At 37.2% G+C, this 27,256-nt stretch overlaps 1 protein-coding gene across 1 annotated transcript in view; it reads left to right on the top strand.

Annotated features, from left to right (window-relative positions):
• Positions 1-27,256, top strand: part of LOC147620520 (putative LRR receptor-like serine/threonine-protein kinase At1g05700) — a 117,108-nt gene that overhangs the window by 44,415 nt on the left and 45,437 nt on the right. The window lies entirely within an intron of this gene.

Genomic DNA, 27,256 nt, shown 5'->3' with positions numbered 1-27,256 from the left:
ATTTAGAGAGAGATAATCAAAGAGAGAGGGAGTGAGAGTGATAGGTAGAGAGAGAATTACTATAAAGAGAGAGAGAGAGAGGGAGAGAGGGAGAAACATATATAGAGAGAAAGCCTTAGTTAGAGAGATTTAGAGAGAGTGAGAGAGTTAGATACTAGTACTATTGAGGGAGAAAGAAAGGGATTTAGATAGAGAGAGAGAATTAGAGGGTTAGAGAGTTAGAGAGGGAAGGGGTTAGACAGAGAAAGAAACAGAGTTAGAGAGCAAGAACAAGAGATAGAAAAAAGAGAGTTAGATAGAGAGTGCATTAAAGAGTTGGCCAATTCAAGAGCATTAGAGAGAGAGTGTTAGAGAGTTAGCCAATTCAAGAGTGTTAAAGAATAAGAGAGAGAGTAAGGGAGAGAGTTCGAGAGAGGTAGAGAAAGGTAAAGAGGGAGAGAGAGTTGGCCAGTTTCAAAGAAATAGAGAGAGTAACAAAGCTTGAGAGAGAGAGAGAGAGAGTTGGAGAGAGTTACAGAAAGGCAGAGTTAGAAATAGAGAGAATTAGAGAGAGAGAGAGAGAGAGAGAGAGAGAGAGAGAGAGAGAGAGAGAGTTGACTAGTTTAAGAGTTAGAGAGAGTTAGAGAGGGCTAGAGAAAGGTAAAGAGAGTGAGTTAGAGAGAGAGAGAGTGTGTGTTAGAGAGAGATAGTGGCAAGCTCTCAAGAGAAATATAGAGAATTAGAAACAATAATAGAAATTGAGAGAGTTAGAGAGAGAAAAAGATAAAGTGAGGCAGAGAGAGAGTTAGAGCGCGGTAGAGATTTAGGGAGGGACAGTGTGTTAGAGAGAGAGAGAGAGAGAGAGAGAGAGAGAGAGAGAGAGAGAGAGAGAGACCTGGTCAATTCCAGAGAAATAGAGAAAGTTAGAGAAAGTAAGAGAGGTTGAGATGGTTAAGAGAGTTAAAAAGAGAGAGTTAGAGAGAGGGAGGGAGAGAAATAGAGAGAGAGGGAGAGTAAGGTAAAGAGACGAGAGTGTGTTAGAGAGAGAGTGTTATAGAAATAAAGAAAGTTAAAGAGAGAGTGTGTCACACACACACACGTAGAGAAAGAAATAAAGAAAGTCATACTAATGTCTGTGGAAGGCCATGAAGGCATGTCATACAAAATACATCATCATGAAGACAAGATGTCTTGAACACATTACATGTTCATGAAAAAAGTTCGAGAGAGAGTGTTAGAGAGAGTAGGTGAGTTTGAAAGAAATAGAGTAAGTTAGGGAGAGTGAGAGAGATTGACAGAGAGAGATTTAAAGAGGTAGAGAGAGAGAGTTAAAGGGAGAGTGAGTGAGAGTGAGGCAGAGAGAGAGAGTGTGTGTGTGTGAGTGAGAGTGAGGTAGAGATAGATTTATAGAGAGTTTGAGAGAGAGAGTTAGAGAGTAAGAGAGAGAGAGAGAAAGAGGTAGAGAGAGAGAGAGAGAAAGAGGTAGAGAGAGAGTTTTGGAGAGAATGAGATAGAGAGAGGGAGAGAGAGATTTTAAAAGGTATTTTGTTTTATTAATGAGCCTTTACAAAGAGAGGAGAAGAAAGAGGGGGGGAGAAAGAGAGTAGAATTAGTATAACCAAAATATTTTTTGTTTTGTTTTAAAAAGGAAAAATAAATAAGAGTGAGAGAGAGAAAGAAAGAGAGAAGGGCAATCTAGGCCGCTCATTAAGATTATAAATGAGCCAATGGTCTAGGGTGTTGAATTTAAGGGACTTTTTTTAGAACGTCAGTGTTTGGTAGCTTAAGGGATCCCTTTAATTCCCCATTATTTTTTAGCATCTCTTTCCACCCTCTATTCATTGTGTATTAAGGAGTACAGTTGGGTGAGTATAGTATGTACACCTCAGGTATGGCCACATCAAACCCTTGGAGGTTGGGCTATCCACCTCACTGCTAAGGTACCAGCTACTAAGGCACCCATAGATACTCGCCCGAGTGTGCATAAGTATACCACTATGGAGAATTGAATACATTTAAAAACCCTAGTAAGACTAATGAACAACATAATGAGGAAGATGATAGTGTGGAAGAAAATAGCTTCAATTGTTTTTTATAATGTGTTGACCAATCTCACACTCGGCAAGGCTGCTAACCATCCAAACATACCCAATCTCTTAAACTAGTAGGCAAGCACAGAGCTAACACTAGACTCTAGAGGGCAAATAAAGCTGCATAAGCTGGTGTTGGTTTTCTACTTCAAAGCATCCATCTTCCTTCTCTCCATAATGGCACCAAAGGAGTAAGTGTAGGGAGGAAAAAGAGGAAGTGTGTAGTTGTAAGTGATAACATTTGTTGTAAATGTGTAGTTGTAAGTGATAACATTTGTAAGGAGAAAAAAGAGGAAGCCTGGAGGGGGTAAGTGATAATATGTGTAGGGAGGAAAAGGAGGAAGAAGAGGGTCCTAGGAATAAAATAGTTACATACATGTGTCCTCCAAAATTTAATTGTTTGTTTGATGAAGAGCTTAGCAATGAGCATAATGATACATGATCTACACGATACACACAAATTCACTCTTCATACATAGATTAATTAATGTATGGTCCTAAGGTTTAACATTAGTAACACCTTTACATCTTTTCCTCCATTGATCTGCCTGTGACCCCTCTCTCTCTCTCTCCCTATGACCCCTCTCTCTCTCTCTCTCTCTCCCCCCTTCTCTCCATCAAATCCACGTGTGCCCTCTCTCTCTCTCTCTCTCCTTCCTTACATCAAATCCACTTGCGCCCTCTCTTTCTCTTTCCCCCTCTCTCCCTCAACCCCAAGCACTTGACATTCTATTCTTCCTCTTTTTTTATCAACCTCTAAAGTTAATGCCAATAAAAGTTTTGAGAACGAGAACACGACACTGCCTTTTGAGAAGCCTCCATGCATCATACTTTTAATTAATTAATCGAACTACGTCCTACTTTCGATTCATTAATGTTTTGAAGGTTTCTAGTGCACTACTTGTAAGGTCTCAAAATTTTGCAATGCACTACTTCAAATTAGTAAACACAAAAATTTGTTTTACACCTATATTCACAATCAGCACCATAGAATAGATGAGAGACATACAAGTTAATGCTTTTTCAACTACAGCCATATGACAATGAAAGGTGAAAACAAGGGTTGATAGTGTCGATAATGCTAATTATGTCAATTTCTCGAGGGGTTCACCTCTAAGAACTTTTATGTATCACATGCATTCAAGGGGTATTTAAAAAACCCCTTACATACTTTTATGAATAAAATGACCCCTTTTTCTTCATGAACTTATGGTTTTTTTTCAAATTTATTGAAAAAAACTCCCCTCTAAATGTAATTTTGTAACTTTTTTGAATTAATATACCCCTCTTGATGAACTGGCATGCTACACTTACATATTTTTAGGTGAACCCCCCAAGGTCAATTTTTTGCGATAACAATTAGAGAATGAAGTATTCTTTATTTCCTCTAGCGGGAGGGAATTAGGCCTTACACTCTCCAAGGGTATCTCTATGTCGAGAAATTATTCGTGGTGTTACCTAAGAAGACTATCCAAGAAGGTGATAACCCTCCCCTAATTTGAGGTATGGGTCAGGAAGAGTAGCCCATCATTTTCTAAGCTGATAGGAAGTCTTAGTCTCTCCCCAAGCATTCTATTCACTAGGTTCATAAGGAGGACCAAACACGAGCGTCTTTGAAGAGGAATTGGCATGGTGAATAAAATATTGGAAAGTGAGCCCTCAGAGCATTTCGGTGAGGATAAAAGTATGTGGAAGCATGGTGCCCATCCGCCAAGGAGGGGTTTAGTGAGGATAAATGGTGTGGAAGCAAGGGGACACCCCTCCTTCCCCTTTGGGAGGTTAGTTGAGAGAGTGGTAGCACCAAGGGTGTTGGCAAATGATCATGTCAATTATGTTAATCCCCCTACCCCGAAGGTGAGTAGGCTATGGGGGGTTAATCACACAAGAGAGTGTAGTACCAGGATATTAGCAATTGATCATGTCAATCATGTTGATTATGTTGATCATATGGATTATTTCAATTAAGAGAGTGCCTTGGGGGCTAAGGCCAAGGGTTTTGGTGTGGTGACCCTTATGTCAATTGTGTGAGCTCCTTGGGAGATGAAGCCAACAAGTTGAGTGGTGAAAAATTGTGCCAATCATAATGATCATGATGATTATGGTGATTTGTTGGTCTCCTTATTGGGGGATAATGCCAATAGAGTAAGGGGAAAGATTTCATTTAGCCTTGATTATGGGAATGTTTTCATAATTTGGACCAATCACCACTATAGACACTCTTTGAACTCACCAAAGTATGCACATGATGGAGAGATCTAAAAGCTAGAAAGGGTTACTCACCAAAGACGAAGCAATTTCAGCAAGATCCCCCTTGGAATGGACGTAGGTGCCCCCTCAAAATAGCTGAGGGGGAAAATAGCAAGAGGGCTACGTAAAGATTGATAGTACTACAAAAGATGCTATTAAGGCATGCTATAGATGCTTTGAGCCCCTCCTTACTACTTCCACCAAGATTGGTACCATCCACCACCATGACCCGAGGGAGCTAGAGAAGAGAGTAAGCCAACTCAAAGAGGCCCCCTCTAGCTATCTAAACCTTATCTCCCTTATCAATCCGACTTCCATCTTGATTATTAAAATGTTTTATACGCTCTTCTAACTTTTTACGAGAGGAGGGTGCACGTATTACCTCACAAAATGCCTTATTCAATAGCTATTTTCCAATGACAAGACAATTCCATTTTGCAAAAAAATGTTCAAAAAGCCCTCTTTTTAGGACCTCTTGGGAAAAAAATGTTCATTTTGACCGATTTGGTATTAATTTTGTTTTTAAAGTGCTATTATTTGTGATTTTTTTAAGCATGGCTCGACACCCAAAAAAACAATTGTAAAAATAGCATAATTTGCATCATTTGAAGTTTTTTTACTATTATTAGTAAAATTATATTTTTATTGAATGCCACAACAGTACATTTTAGGATGATTCTTAATTATTTTTCATTTTTAGCCCCTCTCCCCTCTCCCAAAACTCTCTTGGACACCCGACCCCCATCATACTTGAGTACCAGAGAAATACCCATAAACTTCTTCATAAATCCTGTTGTTTAAAACTTACACATACATTTTGGGATCCCAAATTTTTCAAGGATTGAAGTATTTTTTTTAACAAGCAGAAAATTGCATTTAAGATAGTTATTAATCTCTTGAAACTTTGTCTTCTTCTTCTCCTTTTTCTCTCCCTCCTTTGCTTTTTCCTTTCCATTTTTTTTGCTTTTCTATGTCTATTCTTGCATGTGAGCTGCCATCTAATACCATGATCTCTTAAGAACCCATCAAATGCATGTGAGATATACTCATAACCACCATATGTCCTCCTCAAACATTTGATCCACTGAAAATATTGCTTTTCCACAAGTGCTTCTAATTCTTTAAACTTTCTCGATGCTTCACTCTTATCTTTCAAGAAGTAAATCCATGTCATGCTGTTGAAATCATTAATAAATGTAATGTAGTATGTACTCCCATTTATTGACTGGATTTTAGTGGGACCCCAAATGTTACTATGCACAACCTCAAGTGTTCTTCTACTCATTTGACTATCTCTAGGAAATGGCAACCTTGTATGTTTCCCAAATTGACATGCATCACAAACACATGTGTTTCCATCATATTTTAACCTTGGTGGACCACCAACAATGCCCTTTGTGTGCATAGATTTCAACTTTTGTATGTTCACGTGTCCAATCCTTTTGTGCCAAATATCAATGTCTGGCACTATCTCGTGATTATGAGAAAACATGGCTGATTTCGATTCTCATATACTTGCATTCAGCTTGAACAATCTCCCTTATTTTTGACCTTTGGGAATCAATTTTCAACCATGCTTAAAGTCCTCAACAAAGCATCCATGCTCATTAAATCTCTCATGTAATCTTTGTTCTACCATTTGTCCACAAACAGATGCCAAAGTCTTTGTAATATATGGCACATATAACAAGTTACCGCATGGTTTTCACTTTGCCATCATGTATCCTCAATGGTACCCTACCAACATGTGAAATATGAGGTTATGTATCATCATCTATAGTAACATAACCCTAACTTTTGTGTGGGCATCATGTTATGAAACTACTCTCCATGGCATTTCATGTGGTTTGATGCACCTAAATCCATATACTATGTTTCATTACTCTCTTTACGTGACATCATAGTACCCAACACATGATTTATAGCAAACAAATGATCTATATGTTGTTCAGTGCTAGATGATGCATAGTTACCATGTTGCACTCTACCACCACAAAGATCATTCTACTTTTTGTAGCAATATCTAGCAATATGACCAAGTTTACCACAATAATGACACTAAATGCCATGCATATTCTTTTGTTGTGGTTGCCAACGACCTCTACCACAAGGTTTAGATCACCCTCTAGCATGAGGGTGAAAACCTCTACCACCATGTGCACCAAATAATGACTATAAATCGTGTTGTTGTGGTGACCTATTATGCCAACCGTGTCCACTTGTACATCCTCTCAAATTAGATCTGCCTCTACCTGTAGCACCTCTATGAGTGTAGAATGCTTGGTGCCTTGCATGCCCACTAGTACTAGATGAAGTACTTAAACCGAGTTTCATTTTCTCCACAGTAAGCAAAGAGACTAACTCATCAAAATCTGGGGGATCTTCACCTCTAACCCTGATAGAGGTTTCAAATGCCTTGTAGTCTTTGCCCACACAATTCAATGTAATGGCAACCAATTCATCATCTTCTTTGGGGGCACCAATAGCTGCAAGTGTATCTGCACATCCTTTAATCTCCTACACATAGTCATTGATGCTCCTGTTGTTTCGAGTTACACTATATATCTTTTTATTTAACTATGTCTTCTTTGGTTGAGTAGTTCATTCAACTTCACCAATGTATCCCATGAAACCTTGGGATTTTCTACACCCTAGATATGGCATAAAATTCCATCTGTCACACAAATCGAGAATAATTTCCATAACTTTTATGGCTACTGAATCCGGACAAAAAACCAGTGTTTTCTCAAGCTAAAAAACACTTGGCACCTCTAATAAATTCTAAGAAATACATTCAAAATAGTTATCCACTTTTTAGGATAAGCTCAATCACATGTAGATACATGCATACATCACAAGTGCATACCATATGCTTCACTTGACATTACATCACCTACATCCCATTCTCAAAACTATCCAAAAATAGCACTCTCTATTTTGTCATTTGTGTTGATTTGCAATACCTCCAAGCTTCCACAATCATCACATATAAGCTGCACACATCACTTATCATCATATATACACATGTGCAAGGTCACCACCACATGTAGTGATCTAAAACCTAGTCAAAGACACTCCACTGTCTTGAATTTAAAGGTTTGCAAATCATAAATGTAGTTTCTATGCACGCATTTAGTTCCTAGCTAACTAGCTAGAGTTTTAGCTAATTAGCTTGAGTATTAGCTAATCAGTAGGTATACTTTAGCAAAAATAAAGTCAATCTCAGAACATGTACTTTGTCTCAGTTTTGCGCTAGTCTGCAGTAGCTATATCCAACTCGTTCTTACTTGTTTTGTTCTCCTCCAGCAGAGGCACTTTGCCTCAGCTCTACGCTAGTCTACAGTAGCTATATCCAACTCATTCTTACTTGTTTTGTTCTCGTCGAGCTCAAAATCACATTAAACACTAATTACACATGTTGAACAGCAAGTACTTGATGTACTTGAATGGTTAAATTAGCTCAAATGAGCTTGAGAAGGCCAAAACCAGCCCTGTAGGTAGGTTGCACAGGCTGTAAACTGATCGTTTTTTCTTGTTATGCTTCTCTCCAGCTCCCAAGATGTTGTTCAAGGCCTCGAATTTGTTGATAAGCCTGCTAACAATGATGTTTAACACCTTTCTCACGTCTCTTTTGTGTTATGTGTTGCATACTAAGCTTATGGATAGTTTGCGCTAAACTGCACGGAGGCGAATTCCTTTGTAAATAACAAACGATTTTCAGCTATTGTGTATTATTCAATCATTCAAGCATCAAGTGAATCAAGATAAAACCACTTCAACTTGAGTGTTTACTTGCTCAATTAACTGCCCATTTAACTCCAAGGTGCTCCATACTGTTGTGCACCCCAAGCAATGCATAGTACCAAGTTTCTATATTCTCTAATACAAGAGATTTGTTCCAAATCATAAATGTGCATACAGCACCTCAAAAGTGTTTGCTAAACATTCTCATGTATACCCAACTCTTTAAGCTCGATTACATCCACATCTGTGCACTCAAGCTTCAAGGAGAGCTTGACCAAAACCTGTATTTTGCTTTGCTTTGGCAACCCACTCTTCACTTCAATCTCTTCCAATTACCTGTAATCCACAAGATTTGGGTTAGGGTAACTCATTAATGGGACTTAGCTTTCAGATTTGCAAAGTTTGTTGTACTCCACATCTTCACAATGCTTCAATGTCTTCCTTCACAACCTCTTCTTCATAGCTTTTCCCTCTTTCTCACAAATCCTAAGGAGAGTAAACTAGGATCTGATACCATGAAAAGACAGTAGAGGGGAACATAGGAGATAGAACTAAGAAATCATTGCTCTCATTCCATCAACACACACTAAGTAGAGAAGCTTCCTAGATTTCCTTTTTTGTTCACTACAAAACATAGCACACTACATAATGATAATTTTACACTAAAGTAAACCTAATGCTAATGTCCACACACACTGGCCATAGTTGGGTATGCCCATTATTGTCCACACACACTACTAGGCTAGTGTCCACACACTAATGCTATCAACCATTTCCCGATAAGCTTGCATTCTCAACACAAATGAGGTTCCAACATTCAACACAACTCGTGAGTGCTATACCCTAAATGGAAAACCAGAAACCTTAGGCCCTAGATCCCAAAACACTTAATCTTAAGCCCTAAAACTCAAATCTTAAAATCAAAGGTCCAAACCATAAACCATCAACCCTAGACTCTAAACCCTAAACCTTAAAATCTATATCCTAAACCCTAAACCGTAGATCCCAACCCCAAACTGTATACCCTTAACTCTAAAACCTAAACCCTAAACCCCAAACCCCAAATTTGAAATGCTAATCCCTAAACTTTAGTCTCTAAACCTAAAATCCTTAGACCTAAAACTCAAACCCTAAAATTGGCACTATAAAACCTAAACTCAAACCCTTAAATTGGCTTGGACCCTAGACCCTAGATCCTTTAACTAAAAACCAAAAAATCAATCCCAAAATATGAAATCCTAAACCCTTAATGTCAACCTTAGACCTTCAATATGAAACCCGAAACTCTTAATGTCAACCCTTAATCCTAGACTATAGATGCCAAACCTAAAACCAATCCCTAAACATGAAACACTAAATGTTTAATGTCAACCCTAAACCCTAAACCCTAGATGACAAACCTAAAATTAAATCCCTAAATATGAAACCCTAAAACCTTAACGGAAACTCTGAACTCTAAACTTGAGATGCCAAATCTTTCTTTTACCATAAACCCTTGACCCCAAACTCCAAATTCTAAATCTTAAATTGTAAACCCTAACCTCTTATAGTCCCTAAAACCTAAACCCGAAAACTCAAACCTTAAAATAGAAACTCCAAGCCCTAAATTATAGACCCTAAATTATAGACCCCAATCCCTATACCCTAAAATCTAAACCCCCAACCCCAAACCAAAAATCCTAAAACTTAAACCCTTACAATGAAATCATGAAATCCAAAACTCTCATGCTAACGCTCACCCTTGCAAAGTTGGTGGTCATTGGAGGTAGAGAGGAAAAGAAAGAGAGTGATGAAGAGACCTAGAGAGATGAATCAAACACTTTCTAGAGCTATAATAGAAATGCATAAATATAGAGCAATGCAAGGATCTATGTATAAGTACAAAAGTACTTCTTAAAAAACATGATTAACCAAAATAATATCATCGCATAAGGATAAAATTACATCTCAAAAATTATGACCAACTAAGTACAAGGATTTGTGCGTAATTGCAAAATTACATCTCAAAAAATATGATCACCTAAGTAAGTAAGTACAAGGATCTATGAATAAGCTAGTAAGTAAGTACTAGGAAGGGTTCAAAGTTAAGAGAGATAAGAACATATTTTAGAGAGTTAAGAAGAGAGGTAAGAAGAGAGTAATGATTTTAGAGAGCTAATAAGAGAGTTAAAACTTAGAGTGAAGAAGAGTTTTAATATGCACTTGCTAGATTGATTTGTTGAAACAAGCATAGAAATCTATGTTAATAAAGTAGTGGTTAGTTTTAATGGATAGCATCTTTTGCGAGTAAGGAATCTTGCTTGCATTTTAACGAATATCACCTAGAAGATTCTATATTAGAAATGCATGATTTCTTAAATATATTTATATTTTAAATTTAAATATTTAAAAATTGATAGATATATTATTTTTGAGACACATAATATTATGTAATAGCTATATAATAATTATTATTATTTATTTAAACCAATATTAATTTTTTATAAATATTGATATAATCAATATTTTCTTTTTATAGATATTAAATAGCTAGAATTCATGTTCATTATAATATTAATTACTTTTTTTATCTTTTTGCTTAAATATTAAATTATATAAATTATGAATAACATAAAATTATAGCTACATATTACTTTTTTGGATGTATACATATAGAGCCATGGGGGGATACAGATGATGTGGCAAGTGTGCATTCATCTGGCATGTCCACATGCAAATGTGGAGGGATGATGTGGAGTGTGCATGATGTGGCATCATCTGAGGTGACTTGCAATGTCAACCTATGGGGGAGGTGGAATTAATAATGACAATGTGGAGGGATGATGTGGATTGTGCATGACATGGCATCCCCTGAGATGACATGCAATGGTAACCTATGGGGGAGGCGGGATTAACAATGACCGAGGTGATGAGGTTGTGAGTCAACTAATTTGTGACCAAGTTGAAACCCACCTCGAGGGGTTCACTATTAGTAAACCCTTTGCGTCCCATGTGTTCAAGGCCTACTTTAGAAATCCCTTATCTCTGAATTTTTCCTAAACCATCCCTTTTTCTATTCAACCTATAAATACCCCCTTTAAATGGTACCCTTATATATGTAAAAAAATGCGTAAAAAGGGGGATTTTAAAAATTCATTCTGTTGAGAACCCATTTGATATGCTTACATATTTATGAGTGACCCCCGAGAAACCCACCAGGTAGGACATTTGTGAGGAGATGGATTTGGAGAACATTACAACCATTTTTTGTAGTGTGTGCTTCATGGATTTCTTGGCCTTATAGTCTTTTATACCTATTTTGTGCATCATTATGCTTGGGAGACCAATCCTCTAATAGATGCTATAAAGAAGATTAAATAATCTGCTAGACTCTGATTAAACATGCCTATTTTAACAAGCTCAATGTTATCGTCTCACATGTGTGATGATGCCTTCATGATCTTTTACAATGTGAATACCCCCAGTAAATGGTACCCTTCTATATGTAAAAAATGTGTAAAAAAGGGATTTTAAAAATCCCTTCTATTGAGAACCCATGTGATATGCTTACATATATTTATGAGTGACCCCCCCCCCCCCGCGGAGAAACCCACCAGGTAGGACATTTGTGAGGAGATGGATTTGGAGAACATTACAACCATTTTTTGTAGCATTGATCTGTACAGATTGCTGGTATCTCTGATAATTTTAGATCTCTATAGATCACCAATTTGTCATATATTTCTAGACCCATGTATAGATCATTACCAGTATCCTAGATATTTTTGACACTCTCACAGTAGGACTTGTCTCCCTACAAGTTACGGTGGTGGTATTTTTGGTCTTAGTTTACTTTTTGGATTGATTATTTTCGTAGTAAGGAAAATGTGATAGTCGACACATACAGTTGAAGCCCTCATCCCTGATGCATACTAGTGATAGTTTATTTGCCTAGGAAGGAGAATTTGATAGTCGCAACACATACATTCGAATGACACATTGTAATGCTCCTTATATTATAAGCTTGAGGTTTTGTAAGACTAGAACTTAAATTTTCCACCCAACCATGTCCTAAATGGACCCTAAACATATGGTTATACATATGGTTATACAGGCATAAGTGATGCATGACATTCCAACTTTAGCCCCTTGACCTTTCAATGGCTAGGAATGGCCTTTTCACCCTCTAATGCCTCCTCAACTCCCCTTAGAAGGGGGTGCCTACTTTTCTGACCTTTGGGCTTCCTTTGTGCACCATCTACATCCCTTTCGCTTTAATACTAATGCCTATTAACCATTGCTTTAGGTATTTTCAATTTGAAATTCTATGAACCTTACTTATATGCAAACCTTTTACATATAAATAATCATTTCTTGTCCTACCTTATAGTGTTTCCTATTAGTCTCATAACATTTCCTCCCACTTGAAAGAAAAAATTTTTTCCTCAAAAACAAACTCAAGAAACCTTTTCTTTATTGTAGCCACTCTTTCCCAAGTTGATCCTTCTTATGATCTTTTTTTTTCGCTTTACTAAACATTCTTTAAACACAGATTGCCTAGTTTTTTTTCTCGATATTCGAGAATCCTTTCTGGCTTATGAGTAGGTGATTCTATGAAATCAACTATTCCTTCTTTTCCAATGATGTTGTCATTGTTTCCCATCTTGTTTTTGAGTATACTAACATGAAACACAAAATGCACTCTCGATCCTTTAGGTAAAGCTATCTTGTAAGCTACACTTCCTTTTTTTTTAAAAGTATTATATAAGGACCACAAAACCTTGGACTTAAATTTGAAACTTTTCCACTCTTTAAAGTTTTTGACTTTTCAGAAATCTTTACATAAACTAAATCACCTTTCTCAAAATTAATTGATCTTCTTTTACCTTTCTCATAACTAATATAACAATCTTACGTTTTTTAACGTTACAACACTTTACATATCTTGCATTCTTTGAGAAAGTGTTTTACATTCTGCAATTTTTCTTTTTGTAACCCCACTGCTATGGGTGCTTTAGGTTGAAATCCATACATTAGCATAAATGGACTCAAACCGATAAGCACAATGTTTACCACTATTATAAGAAAATTCTAATAATGGAAGATACTCATCCCAATTATTTTGCTTATGATAAACATATACTCCAAGCATATCTTCTAGAAATTGATTAACCCTTTTTGACTATCCCATCACTTTGTGGATGTTCAGACTATCCCATTACTTTTAGGTGTCCAACTTTTTTAATGCTTCTTTTAAAAAATGGCTTGTAAAACGTTTCTTTTGTAAAATGGCTTGTAAAACGTTTCTTTTTTAGTTGGTAAAAATTGTACCAACTTGGCTAACCTATCTGCTAATTCCCACACTAAATCATGCCCTCTACTTGTTTGGGGGACTTACTTGGCCTGATAAAACCTTGTTCTTAATATTTTGCCAACTTCTTTTCACCTTCTTGTCTTTTAGTTAACCTTACTCTATAAGGTGGCTTACTAATTAGCTTTGAATCCTTTGAAACGTCTATGGGATGATCTATCCCTCTGTCCGGAGATAAAACCTTTGGCAATGTTTTCAAAAAAACATCTTTAAATTCTTCCAATAAATTGCTTTAAGAAGAATTAAGTACTTTACAAATACTTGAATCAAACTTTAAACTAAGGCATTGCATAACACAAAAACATTTGTTCTATTCCATTATCTTGATGAAGCTTTTGGAGCTCAATATTACATATCAAAGGAGAAGATGGTATATTCTGCTCTCCTTGCAATGTAATAAATTTTTCTTTATGCACCTATATTAGTATATTATGTAAATAGCTTCTCAAAAGTGTTTTCCCCAATGAAAATAATTCAAGTGTGCGTTGTTTTTCCTTCAGGCCTATCATTACCGTTCCCAGTCAGTTCTTGTCCTCCTTGGGACTTAGGAAAATTCCTGTTATCATGTCCCGACAACCGAAGACAAGAGAAACATAGTTTTGCTTTAACCTCTCTCTCACAATCTTGATTTTGTAGAAACTTACTAGGATTGGATTTTTGCCATTTCTTTTTAAAGAAAAAATAATTTTATTTCTGAGAGCCAAAATTTTCTTCATGAGGTTTCTATGAAATTATTTTATCATTTTCTTTACAATTACCATTACCCATGGTATCATCAAAAAAATTTACAAATTTAATAGCCCCATCTAAGTTTTCTGGCTCTTTGGGGTGAAGTTCCTTCTTGTAATCCCTTTTTAGGCCTTTAATGAAGCTTCTTACTTTTTGAAACTTGTCTATTCCTTTAAGTTTGAAGGTAGTTTCTCTATGGAAAGCTATATATTGAGTGCAATTTAAATTCTTTTGTTCTATAGAACAATTATCCCACTCCTCCCAATTTCGATCTTCTTCATCCTCAAGAAGATATTCCTTTAAGAACAATTCCTTGAATGAATATCATGAATTGGGTATTTGCGTAGCTTCCTCTAAACTCGTCCATCACTTATAAGCTTTGCCTTGTAAAGATAGGCTAGCTTCAATGGGGTGGTTATGATCATGAACATTTCTTAAAAGATGCAAATCTTTCTATTTTTGTAGAAAAATATGGACCATATCTTTAATTTTCTCCTTATCTTCTCCACTAAATCTTTGAATGCAATACCTTGGTATCTAGTTTTGGGACCCTCTTCAACTATGGTTTCATTCAATCATTTTTCTAGAGTTTTTTTCCTTCTATTTATCAATGTTATTTTTAGATAAATTTTTTACCCAAATCCTTCCGCTCCCATGAAGGAGCTAAGAAGACTCATCATTTTTGCAAGTTTATTCTCTATATTAGAGGTTTTACCTTTTATTTCCTTCATTTCTATATCCTCATACTCATTAAGATCTAAATCTTGCAATATTTATTTTTGATATCCTCCTCCATGTGGAAAGAGGACATTGGTTTTTCCCCCTTCTCCCTATTTGCATCCTTCCCACCTTGAGAAGCCATTTACTCTAACAATAAGAAAAATGGAAAGTTTCTTACAAAGTAAAAAAATACAACACAATGACATGACTTGGTTGGGTAAATATAAATTATCTCTAATGATGTGAATAACAATTCCATTGATTCCTCCTTGTTGATATTTTCTTCAATGATTCTTCAAGGTTGTCATGTACTCCACTTGCCTCATGTAGAATCTCCAAAGTATGCCCAATCTATTAGGCAAAGAGGTATGCTCAATCTATTAGGGTGAGAGGTATGCCCAATCTATTAAGCGATAGGTATTTATATGGAGAAGATTTGAAAAGTATAAGGATTAGCTTATGGAAATGAATAAATAAGAGATTAAGGAGTAGAGTTAGCAATGAGTAGCGGAAAAGAAAGAAATTGGCTCTAATAACAATGTAATTCTCCTTGCATTATAAGCTTTAGGACTTGTAAGACTAGAACTTTGATTCTCAACCCAACGATATCCCAAATGGATCCTAAACACATGGTTATATAGGAATAAGTGACGCATGACCTTCCAAATTTACCCCCTTGACCTTTCAATGGCAAGGCATGGCCTTTTCACTCTCCAATGCCTCCTCAACTTCCCCTAGAAGGGGTGCATACTTATGTGGCCTTTGGGCTTCCCTTGTGCACCATCTAGATTCCTTTTACTTTAACCTTAATTCCTATTAACCATTGCTTTAGGTATTTCCAATTTGAAATCCCCTGAATCTTATTTATATGCAAACCTTTTATGTATAAATAATATTTTCTAGTCTTACCTTATAGTGTTTCCTATCACTCTCATAATACGCATCCTTGATATATATACCACCATTCGTAGTTTTTGCCATAGTGACTAAATCATGCCGATGAAGGAAATGTATATTAAGGATGTAGGCTTTAAGGAGTCTAAGAGAAAATTCATGCATAGAATTTTTTTAGAGTACACCCTTTGTCTAAGTATCGGGGTGGCTATACTAGAAGGGTTGACTTTGTGTCACCAATGGTGGTGAATTACACCAAGTGCTTTTGCATGAGGTAGATGATGTTCCCATTTTGGGACATTGTGGGTAACGGCCCACCATTGGAGAAGTTATCTTATCTTTTCTTTTCACCTTACCTCGAGGTGGTCACTCAATAACATGAGTAAACATGTATTTAAAATACCCCTATTTTAAAATTTTGATACCCAATTGTTTACCCTAAGTACACATGTTCAAATTTTTAAACTTCAAACCAACTATGTAAATTTACATACATGAATTACATTAAGAAACTATTTGTTTAATACCCTTATACACGTAAATGGTGGTATGTAAGTCCCTCTATTAAGAAACTCCCCCTCCATTAACAATCATGCTTATGTTAAGGTGAACACCACCCCCCCTTCTCTTTGAGAACCTCGAATGAAGGAGGATGAGCATCATTATTTAGGGTCCATCCACATCTAGAGGTCAAAGCTAGACAACAAGGTTATTATTGATAAGTTTCACTCATTACCAGTTCCAACCAGTTCTAAAGTTACCATGGAGGGACATTTATATGGAATTTCTAGTTGGATGGATGAAGGGTGAGAGGTTCTCAAATGATTATATCATTATAGCTATTGATCAATTGATCAAGAAGACCTACCTTATTCCTTGCAAGTCATATGTAGATGCTTAGGAGTTGGCAAGGCTTTCAATTTGAGAAGTGTTTCCACTTACATGGACTTTCGGAGAGCATCGTCTCAAAGAGGGATCCGAATTTCACTTGAGGGTTTTGGAGGGCCTTGTTCTTACACGGTTTAGGGATGAAGTTAAAGTTCAGTACCTGACTTTCATCCATCGAAAGATGGCCAAACCGAGAACACGAACAAGGCTCTGAATAAGCACAATGTTGTTGTGCTTATTGTCAGGTAGCATACACTTTGGAAGGAGTTCTTGCCTTTGGTGGCACATACCATTAATGATACTATGTATGCATTGGACTTAGAAGGCTTCCTTTGACATGGTTTATTGTCATCCATTTAATAACACGATGAACAAAGCTCAAAACTTCCATGGCAAACTATGGTGCGTATCCCATGGTTTCATATTTGGACTAGATACATTACAATAGGTTCGCGAAGAAATAGAGAAGGTATAGACATACCGAAGGCACATATAAAGAAAGTCCAAGAGGCTGATAAGAATTATCAGGATAGTGTATGCAAGGAGGAAGATTGGGTTTATTTAAAGATCATGAAGCAAAGGCTCAAGAAATTTGAGGAATTTTCTTCCAAGCTAGCTTTGAAGAAGAAAAGTCCTTTCAAGATTGTCTAGAGGCTTAGTTGAAAGAAAGTAACTAGCCATTGAACTAGATTAGCATAGGAAAACATGGATTAACAAGGATTAATAAAGATAAACAAAAAATAAACAAAGGTTTAGGGTAGAAAGAAAGTATTTGTCATTATCAAATGATTATCAATGTTAACCCCCAATTATGGACTATGTTGGTATATATACATGACCACCCCTTTCACACACTGACTTATATTGTCTGTGGGCATGGTTGATTGGCCTTGGGCCGAATATTCATATGAGAGACCATTTACTTTGTTGCAAACCACCCCCCAAGAGGTTTCATCCTTGAAACCATTGATGTGTACAGTCACAATCCACATGGATGAAGTATATGTCAATGGACACATGTCAAGATTTAAGCTCATGCTCACACCATGTTTTGGAGACCAAAATTGCATGTACATGGCTGTAAGATACCCAAAAAGCCTTCAAAATAGGCCATAACATCTACCATGTAGTGGCATAAGAGATTTGTGTAGCTTCCAAACATTATGCATCCAAATTCCAAGGGTATAGGGCTGTCCATAGTGAATTTACAAGAATTTATAGCAAGCTAATTCATTGGTCTTGACCCTCATTGGACTTCCAAAATACATCCAATAACCCATCAAACCCTTACAATGCACAGGCAACCTGACCAAAATCTAGGAAGCTCACTTGTGAGTCTCAAACTCACATCTTTGCATACCAATTTGTAATCCATCTTTATTATGTGTGCCCGCACTACTAACCAAAACATTTGCCACACCTATTTCATTTATGCATGCCCTGACCCTTGATTTAATTGCATCTTTACAACCAGCACATGCATCACTTGAGATATTGCATAAGGTAGCCATATTATCCTTGTCATGATAAACACACATAGGTAACTTCACTCTTCTTTGATCCCCCTGGGTCAAGCAAAAATTCAGTTCCATTCTTTTCATCTTCCACTTCACTGGTCAAAAGCGAATCCATTAATCCCATGTGAAAATGCATAAACATACATATATCCATCGTGTGCATAGCATCCACCCGGTTCAAATGGAAATGAGTTAGTTTTGATCCCAAACTCTAATTTGCAAGATCTTTAGCTCTAATATAGAGAGGTAATGATGTATAGAATCCGTATGTATGATCACTTTGACTATGGTCAATGCATAAGTACCATTTGTTTTGATTTTTTTGAAAAGTAAACCGGTGAGTAATTTGCAACTTTGACCAAGCAAATCGATTTCGATTCTTGATGTCTTTATCTTATTGAATGGGGAAAGTGTATACTCTCCAACTATGATGTCAAAATTAATTCAGTCTATAAATCCTAGTTTCTGCAAAAATAGGGTATCCAGTAGGAAAAATAGGCCTAGCAGCTAGCTCGAGAGTCTAACTTATCTTTTCTTACTGAATGGGGAAAGTGTATACTTTCCAACTATGATGTCGATATTAATTCAGTCTATACACCCTAGTTTACAAAATTAGGGTATCCAGTAGGAAAAATAGGCCTAGCAGCTAGCTCGAGAGTCTAACTTATCTTTTCTTACTGAATGGGGAAAGTGTATACTTTCCAACTATGATGTCGATATTAATTCAGTCTATACACCCTAGTTTACAAAATTAGGGTATCCAGTAGGAAAAATGGGCCTAGCAGCTAGCTCAAGAGTCTAATTGGTGAGGTTAAGGGCTTCATAGGAAGCTTAAGGTATGGGAATATAACCCTATTCTCACTTTGCCACTATATGGTGCTATTTTGGATTGTGCCACACTTTGACCATTTTGCAAGATCTTCTCGTTTGACAAGCAATTGTTGTTGGAATTGAGAGCTTGATAGCCTAAATTTTAGCCCTTGGTGCAAGTTTTCAAGCTATGTATAACCCATCAAATCAGCCCCGTCACTTTTGGGATAAATTAGGGTTTAAAGTTACATCTATTCATGGAATTTGACCAAATTTAGGTAGCATCTCCTTTGTAATTTGGTCCAAATCTCAAATATCATATGAAATACCAACCAAATGGTAATACAATTCCAACCACTTTTCAAATCAATTGACCACCAAGGTAATCCAAATCTCAACCAAAACAATGCACATTGCCCTTGCCAATCACTTTGCCAAATTGCAACTTGCCAATTGCCACTTCTTTCAAATGGAATCACAATCCACCAATGGAGAATGTGACAAAGTCAATGAAGCAAGTCGAATCTTCCTAATCACCTACCTAAGCTCTTCCAACCCTTGTACCCAAGTTTGAATTCTGAGGGCACAAGTTTGGGCCTTGTCTTCACCACCAAGACGTAATCCTCCTCCCTTACCACTTTTCCAAGGCAATCACGATAACGTGGATTCACAAAAAATATCCCCTTTGGCCTCTAGTCCTAGTGCCAAAGGTACCTTCTTCCCATGCTAGATACTGGGAACTTGAGAGTTGCAATTATAATTTGCATGTAAAAGGACAAAAATCACTTACAAAGGGGCACTTATAATTTCATGCCATATCCATTTAATACAAGGATTTAATGTCATTGATGAGGCTATGTGGTAGTGCAACAAAGCTTGTGGTTATCTTTAAATTCTTCTTGCTTGTCTTCAATGCCAGAAAGACTTTTGTAAGCACAAGTCGTGAGTAGGGATGTAGGAAACCATACAGAAATCCATTATTGAAGAAATTTCTCAAAAAAATAGAAGAAACCCTAACTTTCCCATGTAAAACCTAATATGAAAAGAAGCAAGAAATTGAAGCATTGCATTGAAGAAATTGTTGCTTACACATTTGATAGGCATTACCAAGCATTTTTGGCACCAATTTATGATTTTTAAGCTCCCACTCTTCACAAAACATGCGCAGCTCAAAATGCTATCACAGCCAAAAATCGCCAAGAAAAAGTGTCATGGCAAAGCTTCTTATGAAGCTTATGCTTGCTTAAGCCTTTCCCTATTGAAAGAGGAAGAGAGACAAGACAAGAGACACCACATACGCTCCACAAGAATGAATCATATTAGTCACAAGTCACATATATATAGACAAGACCTAGAGTAAGTTAGGGCTAGCTATATATAGCTCTAACACCCCCACTCAAACAGCTGCGAGTAAAAAAACCCTTGGGAGCACAAGGGAAAAACCCGAGCTCCTACATATAAATGTACAATGCCACCTTAAAGTCCATGTGAAATGTGCTTCTATATACAAAGTATAAAGAATAAATGTGCATGATGTGAAGTAATATGTGAAGTGTTCTAAAGTCTCTAGGCTATGTACAAGTCTAGACAAATTTGACATGACGTGAGATGTGCTAATCTCCAAAAAGAGAGGCCACCGCAACTCCAAGTTCTGATCGCAAAAGTGTAAACCGAGCTTCATGGAGTCCTTTGGTGAAAATTTCTTGAATCATTTGATCAGTTGGACAATGTTCAACCATTATTGCTCCTTTCTTTACTTCATGTCAAACATAGTGATAATGAACAACGTTGTTTCTTGCTAGCCTAAGATACCAAACAACCATTGATAAGGAAGCAATTACCACTCGTGGATTGCATGGACAAGTTAGAGCTTGCCCAATCAGCATCTGAATAACCCAAAAGATTAAGAGAAGTTGATGAAGATATGTCTTCTTGACGGCGGCGATATACAAGTCCAAAATCTGTAGTGCCCTTCAAATACTTCAAAACATGTTTAGCTTGAGACCATTGTCTTGTAGATGGAAAGGACAAGTATTGTCCTAACAGATTTGCTAGAAAAACAGAATATCAAGATGATTGCTCATATCCACAAATTGGAGACAGCCAACAAGATTAGCATAGGGTTGATTTAAAGCTAATGATTCAACCTCAATATTTGCTGAAGTACTCCTAGTAGAGCTTGCAAGACAAGGAGTGTTTGCCAAATGTGCAGTAGCCAATCCAAACTTTTGAACAATATCTTGGATGAACTTTGTTTGACAAAGAAGCAAAATACCATTGTGACAATACCTTTGAACTTGAATACCAAGGCATGAATAGATGTCGCCAAGATCCACCATATCAAAGGCTGAGGATAAGACCTTTTTTACTTGTTGCATGAAAGATAGATTATTAGCCACAAGTATAGTGTCATCAACATAAAGGCCCAATATCACAAAATGGTTATCCACATTGTGCTTTATATAAAGATTTGGATCCGAGAAGCAAGAAACAAACCCCTGAGATGTGAGAAATTGATCAATCTTGATGTACCATGATCGTGAAGCTTATTTTAGTCCATAGAAAGCACGGTGGAGTTAGCATACAAGATGTTCCTTTCCGAGAATCGTAAATCGTTCAGGCTGCTCCATATATATTTCCTCCTTTAAGTATCCATTAAGAAAAGCCATCTTAACATCCATTTGATGTATTTTCAAATCAAACTGAGTTGCAAAAGCTAGTAGTACTTGAATGCTTGTACTATGAACTACGGGTGAAAAAGTGTCATGATAGTCAATCCCTTTTGAGATCAAAGACTCATATTCAGCTTCCATGTCTTCCTTCCATTGTTCCTTTTGTGGAGAGGACATAGCTTCTGCTGCATAAGTTGAAGGATCTTCACAAACAGTCAATACGTGATTAAAGATTTCAAGATCATCATCATATACATGATTTGCACCGTGCTCAAGTTCAATAGAAAGATCAACATAGATATCAAGATCTGTAGCAGTCTCCTTTGAAACCGTAGGATGAACATCACTAAACTTGTCTCCAATATCCATCAAAAGAGTGTTGTCATCATGCAAATCATTGTCCAAAAGTAGAAAAGGAAAAGAAGTGAGTAATGTTTTTGTATCATCAGCATCATCTGTGGACCACGAACCTCCCATCAATTGCTCATTGAATATAGCATCTCCACTAATATTTTCCTTTTGAGAACTTGGATCGTAAAACTTGTAACCCTTTGAGTTGTCAGAATAACTAATAAAACTAACCTTCAAACTTGCAGGTTCTAGCTTGTGGCGTGTCTCTTTTGGGACATGAACATAAGCAATACACCCAAGGACTTTGAAATGTGCAACAACAGAAGGAGTTTGGCCTGTCCAAGCTGTGATTGGAATCTTACCAGAAGGTGCAGTAGTTGGAAGATGATTTTGAACAAAAACGGCTGTCAAGACTGCTTCTGCTCAAAAAGAGCAAGATAATCTATAATGAATAAGCATGCATCTGATTGCATTCAAAATTGTACGATTCTTTCGTTGTGCAACTCCATTTTGTTGGGGAGAATATGGAATGGTATACTCATGGTGGATGCCATGGTTGATGCAGGGATCATGAAATAAGTTGGAAATATATTCACTAGCATTATCACTTCGAATAATTTTGACTTTTCGACCAGTATGATTCTCCACAGATATTTGGTACCTCTTAAATGTGTCCAATGCTTCTTATTTATGTCATAGAAGACATTTGTATATCGTGAATGAATAGTCATTAATAAAAGTAATGAAGTAATGGTAGCAAGACTTGGATGGAGGAAAGGGTCCACAAATATCAGTATGAATGAGATCCAGAAGATTATTTGAATGAATATTTGTAGACATTGGAAATGGCTTACCATGATGTTTGCCTAGAGCACAATATTCACATATCCCCATATGCGGGTGAGATTTGAGGTCCATACCTCTCACAAGATCATGATGATGAATATCAAGAAACTTTGAGAAATTTGAGTGAGCAAACTCATGATGCCATAGCTACAATCCAGATCTACTAGAGTTGTAACAACATTTGCAACATCCTCATTCAATGAAAGTTCAAAGAGAATACCATGTCGAGGAGCAACCGCAATAGTGGTGCCATCCTTTTCGATGCGACACTTTGTATTATCAAATCCAACAAATAGACCAAGATCCACAAGCCGCACAATAGAAAGTAAGTTTCTTTGTAAATCAGGAACATATAAAACTCCTCATTGTATTTTGGTTGATGAAGAAGCTCCCAAATACAAGTCGGCAATACCCATTACTTGGCAAGTTATATTATCAGCAAAATAAACCACTTTCTTGATAGGAATTGGATGATAATTGTGTAACCATTGCAATTGATATGTCATGTTGCCAGTAGTACCAGAATCAACAATAAAGAGAGAACCATCACGAACATGTAGTATCTTTTCTAGAGAGACATTATAATGAACCAAATTAGCCTCTTGATGAGCATTGTCTTCATCATGAGGATTTTGTTGAGTAGCATAAGCTTGATTTCGAGCGTCATCATAACGCCTCTTGAAGCATCGACTAGATGAATGCCTTGTGCTCCCATAATATTCACAGGTTGCACAAGAGGAAGAACCCCTTGATAAACAAGGTTGCTTATTTGTAATACCGTGTTCTTCATCGTACTCTTTTGCCCTACCAAGTGACCAGTTTTATCACAATAAGAACAACGCTTTTGAGGAAATCTCAAATGAGAAGAATTACCTCCTCTTTGGAAGCCATGAGATATAAATTGGGAGAAGGACGAAGGGCGTTGCTGAAATGGACGTCTCCAGACGCAAAGGCTGTCTCTGATTCTGTGTACTCTTGGGCAATCATGACCGTTTCATGAGTTTGCGACGTCTGACAATCATGACGTTGAGAATATTCAATGAAAGAAATACATGTATGCTCAAAGTCGATTCCATCCTTGTTAGATAATATAGTGACAATATTATCATACAAAGGATCCTTCACCGTATCAAGAAGGTGTGTAACCAGTTGAGTTCAAGGAATAGGATCCCCTGTAGAGCAGAAAGTTGATTCATAATACCTTTGAATGATTCAATGTGACTAGACCTGGATGTACCTGCCTTGAATTGAAGCTTGCCCAAAAGATTACGGAGATACAAAATCTCTGTAACAATTTTCTTCTCAAACATAGTGATAAGATAGTCCCATATAGCATATGACATGGATAATGGCTAGAATGAGTGAATCGTTAAGGGCAGAAAGTATATACCGATGAGCAACCTTATCCCCATGACGAATCCAGTGTGCATGATCAATTTTTCACTGTTCAAAAATAGGACCTTCGGTAATAATAACATCATTTTGAAGTGGATCAATAGGTTGAGAAGGGCATGCAAGAATACCAAGAAAAATAGCTGCCAATTCGTCTCCTTCCAAAATTAATAGCATCTTGTATTTCCAACCAGGAAATCCTTGGCCTGGGAAAAGAGGATCAGAACGCTGCGCCCAGAAGGAAATCCGTTAACAAGTATGGTGGTTGCCATGTCGGGTTGTGAGAACACGTACAAGATAAGATCGCAGAACTTGCAGACCATGTACAAGATATGAGAAACGTAGCCAAAATAGGCATGCACAAGATGACGAGCATAAAGTGATCGTGTAAAGAATAGAACGTGAACCAAAATTAGAACTCTAAAAGTGGAGACCCGTGTCTCATGCACGTAAGCAAGATTAGAGGTCCATAAAAGATGAAAATAATAATAAGAAAAAGCATCGTGTTATGACGCAACTTGCACAGAAAGTTTTGTATCTAATTGTAGCTTGTATAGCAAGCATCTGTCTTAAGCTTTCATGGAAAGCTTTGACAATCAAATCCTGCTTACGACTCAGAGACAACTACCTGTTTGCTCTCACAAAGAACCTATTTTACTATTTTAGATGTAGTTTGCCTAAACTGTCCTAGCTTTTGACTCAGAACTCCGATTGACAAACCGTTTTGATAGGATTCACCCAGCACTGGTTTTGGTTTTAAGGACGCGATTAAGAAACAATTCTAATTACAACAAGTGGAGCTATAAAATCATGTATGCAACATATAATCAAAGAACCAATCAACCCTACACAAAATTGTTACCAAAGATCAATCTTGTAAGACATGAAATCATAATCATAAATTGAACAAGAAGACGTAGATGCTTCCCTTATGATTAGAATTGCTCTGATACCATGTTGAAAGAGGAAGAGAGATGAGACAAGAGACACCACATACGCTCCACAAGAATGAATCATATTAGTCACAAGTCACATATATATAGGCAAGACCTAGAGTGAGTTAGGGCTAGCTATATATAGCTCCAACATTCCCAAGCTTATGTAAGCTTCAATGTTAGCCACAAGCTCCAAGAGAAGAAGAAAATTCACACGGAAAACGGCTTTATGGACATATTTGTGTAGTAATTTACAACCATTGGAGCTTGAAACAAGGTTATTACTCCATTTACATTGTGTTCCAATCATTAGAGAAGCCTTACTTGTGAATCAAGAGCTCGAAGACAACAAAATGAGGGTGCAGGCAGCGGCAGCCTCATGGCTAGAATTCGCGCATCAAACTGGCCATTAGGAAGTTCTTCTTGGAGCTCATGCCATGACTTAGCAAAAGCCTAAGCTATGGCAAGGACAGTCTGTGATGGAGGCTCCATAGCTCTCAAAAAATCAAGCACCAAGAGGGAAAAATGAAAAAACATTTTGTTTAGCAACACTAACATGATTAGTGAAAATGTCCCCCAAATTTGGTCCTAAATTTTAAAATTTGGTGCGGCTTTCCAAAAATTTGGTCTCCAATAAGCCCTAAGCCCATAAATCTTAGGAATGAACCATAGAAAAGACACTTTTACCATTCAAGATCACCATAGCCATCTTCTTGATCAAGAAAATCAACAAACTCGAGAAAATATAGAAAATTAAAGACAATTGGTAGAAAATTAAAGACACTTGGTAGAAAATAGGAAAAAAAAAGATAAAAACAAGGGCTTTGATACCACAATAAATGAAAAAAACTAGCCATTGAACTAGATTAATCTAAAAAATATGGATTAACAAAGATTAACAAAAGTTTAGGGTAAAAAAAAGTATTTGTCATTATTAAATTATTATCAAGGTTAACCCCTAATTATGGCCTATATTGATATATATACATGACCACCCCTTTCACACTATGATTAATATTGCCCATGGGCATGGTACATTGGGCTTGGGACCAATATTCATATGAGAGACCATTCACTTTGTTACATTAGTGATGTAGTCCTTAAATCTAGCTTCAAGCTAGAGTGACCAAGCCATTGGGGGATGCATCCACTATTTCATTTCAGGTAACCTTGTGGAGTATCATGGGCCAAGAATGATGAACGTGAGGTAGTGGATGATGGGGCGTTATAGTTTGTTTGCACCAATAGAAGAAGGATTGTCATCAAAACTCCTCAAGTTCAAGGGATATCTAATTCAGCACGCAGTCTAGTTCAATAACGAAGTATGGCTTATCGTTGAGAGCTTATGAGGAGATCTAGTGCTATTGAATCTAGCAAGTATGGCTTATCGTTGAGAGCTTATGAGAAGATCTAGTGCTATTGAATCTAGCATGCAATTCGGTACAATGATGATTAGTTCACTGATGAGTCTCGTTCATTGTTGTTGAGAGCTTATTAGGAGGTCATACACTTGAAAACAGTTGGGATGCAAGTAGGGGAACATGTGACACAACTAGGAGGGGATTATAGGAGGTCTTAGTACCTGAGCGGTTTGTTTGCACCAGTACAAGCGAAACTACAAGATCTCCTCAAGTTCAAGGGATATCCAATCGTCTAGTTCAATGATGATCAGTTCGTGGATGAGTCTCGCTCATTGTTGAGAGCTTATGGGGAGGTCTAGTGCTATTGAATCCAGCATGCACTCTGGTTCAATGATGTTTAGTTCACGGATGAGTCTCGCTCATAGTTGAGAGCTTATTAGCAGGTCACGCACCTAAGGACAGTTTGCAATGCGAGTGGAGAGGTGTGCCAGTTTGCAATGCAAGTGGGGAAGCATGTGGCACACCTCTGAGGATTTTGGCCACATCTCCCGAATTAGCAGGGCCACACTTAGGAGTGTCGGGCAGTCGTCGTGCACATCCATAGGTGGACACCTGGTCAAGCAGCTCTTGGGCTCCTCGACAAATTAGGCGGCTTTGGATTCGTATCCCGTTTGGGACAGGAATTTTGCCCTCAACCTCCTCGTGTCTTTAACACGCTGTTCTTCATGGTG

This window comes from Cibotium barometz, chromosome 31 (genome assembly GCF_041138505.1).
Source record: "Cibotium barometz isolate CiBa-2024 chromosome 31, ASM4113850v1, whole genome shotgun sequence".
Taxonomy (NCBI): Eukaryota; Viridiplantae; Streptophyta; class Polypodiopsida; order Cyatheales; family Cibotiaceae; genus Cibotium; species Cibotium barometz.
The sequence above is the reverse complement of the archived record's forward strand: the minus strand, read 5'-3'. Positions and strand labels throughout refer to the sequence as shown.